The sequence below is a fragment of the Carassius auratus genome, chromosome 28 (genome assembly GCF_003368295.1).
Source record: "Carassius auratus strain Wakin chromosome 28, ASM336829v1, whole genome shotgun sequence".
Classification (NCBI taxonomy): domain Eukaryota; kingdom Metazoa; phylum Chordata; class Actinopteri; order Cypriniformes; family Cyprinidae; genus Carassius; species Carassius auratus.
Window position 1 is genome coordinate 8,444,019 of NC_039270.1, and position 5,573 is coordinate 8,449,591.

Genomic DNA, 5,573 nt, shown 5'->3' on the forward strand with positions numbered 1-5,573 from the left:
TTTTTTTTTTTACTTTTTATTCATCCTAAAAAGTATCCTAAAAAGTATCACATGTTCTAAAAAAATATTAAGCAGCAGAACTGTTTCCAACTTTGATAATGAATCATCATATTAGAATGATTTCTAAAGGATCATGTGATAATGATCCTAAAAATTCAGCTTTGCATCACAGAAATAAATCATAATTTAAAAGTATAATAAATTTAAAAACAATTATTTTAAATTGTAATAATATATCCCAATATTAATTTTTTTCTGTATCTTTGAACAAATAAATGCAGGCTTGATGAGCAGAAGAAACTTCTTTAAAAAACATTAAAAATAGTAATGTTTCCAAACTTTTGGTCTGTACCACCGGGTGTCTGTACTTAAAAAAAAAAATGTAAAAAAAACAAAAAAAAAACACACAGAAAAATATTTGAAATATTTAAATATTTTATTTTTTGGTCAACATTGGTCAGGTGACAAATTCACATATGCCCATACATTTGTTAGAAACACATTTAGACAGCCAAATACAATCAACATGTAAACGACACATTCCTTCATTTAAATAATAACACATTCCCGGATAAACAGTGGTTTGCAAAATAGAGCACAATAAAAGTTAGCATATTGTAAACATTTTAGTGTAGGCTAGTTTAAATGAGTTATTCTCTAATAAATGTGTTTATAATTAGCATTAACTCAGAGCTTATAATAAACCGGAAAATTAACAATCATTCATCAAGTCGAAATGGTAAAATGGAAATTGCGAAATAAAAAACTATAAAATTAGCGTTTTAATAAATAATGGACAACATTGATTTACGGCATGCATTGTATTAAACGTGTATTCTTCTATGCCTTGTCATTTTCCAGAAGTGGTTCATGACGACCAGAAGGTCCTGGCGCGCGCTTTCCCACGCGCAGCAGCTGGAATTCTGTCGGAAACAAAAGTCACACAGTCAATCAAAAGATCTGAACTATGAGGATATGAACATTCTAAACTTTTTCGCTATTGTTCGCTGAGTTTTCACCTTCAGCGTGAGAAACTGATCGAGCTCCTCGAAGTCCTTCACCAGCGTCTCCAGTGCAGAGCTCATCACCGGGACCTAGATGACGTCTCAAAACGCTTAACGGCCAAATTTGAGAATAACGAAAGTAGATGTTGACTCAGCCCAACTAGTGACTTACGATATGTGGTTGAGCTTGTCGGTGGAGGTGTTCCAGTAGATCTTGGAAGGCATTGTGTTTCCAGTGGCAGTGACTTCTGTGCTTCTTGAAGAGCTCAAAGGTAGAGTTATAGGCTATGTTCAGTGCCTGAGATAGTTCTTGTTTCTGTCCACGTGAGAAAGAAAAAAAGGATCAAACGTCCATTGTCAAAAACAACCAACAGTGCTAAATATTTCCGCAGATCAACTGCAGAGTGACACAACGACACGCCTGAACTAGCAAATCAAGTTATTTAAGGCTATTTAAAATCACCTGGAAAAAAAACATTTACATTTGAGTGAAGCTCCAACTAAAAGATAGATCTGCAGGATGGGACATTTCTGTGTCCTGTATGTTTTATATTGTTGCCTACCTTTTTGGGAAGACTCTTGAACCGATCAGACATCGCTTCTTCCACATCACCCAAACAACCTTTATGCTCCTTTGAGAGAGAGAGAAATAAGTTTTTAGCCATTAGCCATTAGCCTAAATACTATAACATATTGCGGCCACGCTGTTGTCAATATTAAACCCTTAAGGTTTAATGAACAATATCATAAGGTAACACTTCACATTCGAGCCACTACCAATATATGAATCCTAATATCTAATACATTGTTACCATTTTAACATTCAAGTTGCTGTATGAAGTAACATGAATACAATGAATGAACAATGAACAACAGTATATTTCTAATTTAAAATTCTAACCTTAATTATTCATGTTACATTGTTTGCCAGTTCGTGATACCTTATTTTATATTTTTAATCCATCAACGTTCCTCTAATAAATCTATAGTAAATATGTATTAATAGATTAATGTTCCATATAGCACACTGTTGAAAAAGTGCCTAAACATTTTTTTTTTTTTATAACAGACATACAATAGATATATAGGTCTTACCAGTTCACGCAGAAGTATAATTGTTTGATGGACATCTTTGCTCGCCTCCTGAATAAAGGATTCTGCAAATAGGGACGCACACATGATAATCCACAAACAATACACAAGAGCTTTCATTCTGGCTTTGTATTGACAGCTGTAAAGTGCAGAGCTACTATTCAAACGATATGACTACTAGGCTATGGATACTGTCTTGTGGCAAAGGCTCTGTTTATATAGCCAAGTGTTCTCCAAAGAAAAAAAAGAGAGAGAAAGAAATCACCCTGAATTTGCATGGTCTTCAGCAGGTGACAGAGCGGGAACCCCAGCGATATTACAATTGGAAGTTGAAAATGAAAGAATCACGTGCTTCTGTTTGTCCTGGTCGGCTTTCTTTTTCTCACCTTGTTGAAAACGCAATGAGATGGATAGGATTGCGCTAGTGAGAACACAGTGAGAGAGTCAAGCTGGGACTTTCATCCACTATCACTCTGTAGACGCAATGACATCATAAGAAATGTGATGTCATTACTAGACAAATTCATGCAATTATTCATTTTTATAGCCTATTATCAATACGTTATTATCTGTAGCCTATCTTTTGCGCTGTCTTTCTGTTCGCGTTGTACAGTCTATACACAAAAGGAGTTTTAAAACACGCTTTAAAAACAGCTGTATGTGTTCTTGTTTAGGATGATTTCATCAAACCGTTTGTGAAAGGTGATGTCACACACAACTGGAGCGTGTGGTAATTCCTCATTGTTACAGGGCACGGTTTACTTCACAGAGCGTTTCACGTTCAGTTTCCACTGCAGCATTCCTTTAGCATTTCCACATGAGCCGCGTGTTATGACAAATTACGCAAAATAAATTATGAAAAAAGTCGTTTATTGCGATGGTGGAAATTTCATTTCCTTTCCTCTGTTTTATTTATTTATTTTTTAATAAAAATAATCAAATCATTTTTTTTAACCAGAAACATTCTGCTTGTGCAAATTACGTTGTACCTCACGGACAAGTACATACATACATACATGAATTAATTAATGAATAAATAAAATAAATAAATAAATAAATAGTAGCTACCTAGGCTCAATGCGAGAAGAAATAGTCTACATTAAAATAAATAGATAAATAAATAAAAATACAAGTGAAAAAGCAAAAAGTAAACTGTTTTTCAGTTCAAAGGAAAATTTGTTAAATACCTGTATCTTTCGTTGTCCTGTCTATGGAAATTATTATGCTTTATTTAGAAAACAAAAAGTCCTACCATTTTTCTTTAATGGCCAAAACATTGTTTCTATTTTCAATAATATTCAGATAGTAGCCTGATAAATAATGTATGAAGAAATAACCCCAATATGTTTAGCTATTAAATGGTGTTAAATATGGCAACATTGAAACTAATAATGAATTAAAAAATGAAACATTTGTAATATTTAATGTAACGCCGAGTATCTTTAAAAAAGCTAAAAGAGGATAATTCATTTTATGATACTTTAAATACCAATATTGTGATAAAACCAAAAGGTTCCATGGAATGTCTACTATTTTTATTCAACACAGGCCTAGATACGACACCCAATAACAATACACAATACACTCTGAAATCATAGCTACAGCTTGTTTTAATTACGCCCTGATTCTGAGTAGAACTCCGACAGCACTACTTCAGCATTAATGTATCATATCTAAAACCATTACCTTGTATTACCGCAGCGTTATTGCAAAACTCAGTCGGTAGGGGGCGGCGTAAGATCACTGTCTTGACGATTAAACAACAACGTTGAAAGCCTTCGTGGCTTTACATTTTATATTTACGTGGTTTATGCTCAAAAGCAAACAAGAAACGAGAATAGCATACAAGTTTATCTCGTGCACCGTTTGCTTGGTCTAGATTGTGCAATGGACTGATGGGCAAAAGGTACTTCAGGCTGAAAAATGTTGTGTTGCTAGATACAAAATCAGTCTGCATTCAATCTGTTGTTCTACATCGTATTCACAGATAAATGACTCGGGCATGTTCATACATGTTCAAGAGTTCAGCAGAGTTGCACAGCACATACAGTATCTTTGTGATGTGCCTGAATGTCTCTTTTCATAATGCACAGTCCAAAAACTCATACTTTACACTGACATACTCGCAACCACACTACCTGTACTCTACCCCACTGTGTGTTTGGGGCAAGGACATGTGAATCCTCTGCAGGAAATGAGATCGTTTGAGAAGAGGAAACTTTATGTGGCTGGTTCACTGAACAGGAAAGAGGGGGTTGTCTTCCAGAGGATGAGGATGAGGATGAGGAAGAGGGAGGACTGCAGGGAGAAAGAAAGACAGACATGGGAATATATGTAAGCCTCAACAGGTACAGTGTCAAATATCACTGAGCACTTTCCAATGTTTTCTGTTTCTTTTTATTATATATATATATATATATATATATATATATATATATATATATATATATATATATATATATATATATATATATATATAAAATATGGTTATATGTAATTGTAATGATAGACATAGTGTATAATAATCGGGTTTGGTTACATAATAAGTAATACTTTTTGACAGAGAAAATTATTATTATTTTTTTTATTTTATCAGTTTTTAATAGGAAAATCACTGGTTTTTCCACGTGACACAAATGATAACCTCATAGTTATTTCAGAGGGATAGAAAATTGACCAACTATTTGACAGAGCTTACTAAATCAAACTTGAAAAAAAAAAAAATCTGTCAGAAGCGAGGCCCAGTCGGAAACGCAAATCTGCAAATCATTGCTCATTTAGGTTAGAAATGTTGGGCCAACAGCACCTTAAGTATTATGAACTAGCAAATCTATAAAAGGAAATCCATTTTGAAAAGTGCCTCGCAAGCAGAGCATTATCTTGAAATAAATAAATAAATAAAAAATCAGAGGAAACTATAGCAAGCTGTTGATGTAGCATTCGACACACTCTGTGTTTACAACCTAAATGCACCATGTGACGGTAAACTGTCCATTATGTGCTCACTAAACAATGACAAGTAACTAGAAATGTATTTTATGATCTAACCGCAGCTGATTCATCTCTTTATGCTAAAAAAATTTAATATTAACCTTTCATTCCAGGATGGCATTCCAAGAGCACGCCCAAATGGAACATCACTGAAAGGACAGAGTCCAAAGGCACTAGTAAATCTTCTCTTGCCCCACCCAGAAAACAAGCTTGCTTTTTTTCTGGGGTGGGGCATGTTGTCACAAATCTGAGGGTGATTGCTAACCTCTTGGTTCCTGTTTAACCCTCAGTGCTCAGTACGAGATGTCTTAGTGGTAGTTAAGTTTTGGGCAGCCTAAAAGCGATCAGGGGTTGTGCAAACTGGAAGGGAGGGAAGAAACCACCAGAGCCCAAATGGGTGTGAATCAACCACTGGGTGTTATTCATAGAAACTGCATGGAGAGCACTTGCAATAGTTGATGTTTTTCATTCAGTGGCACATGAAAA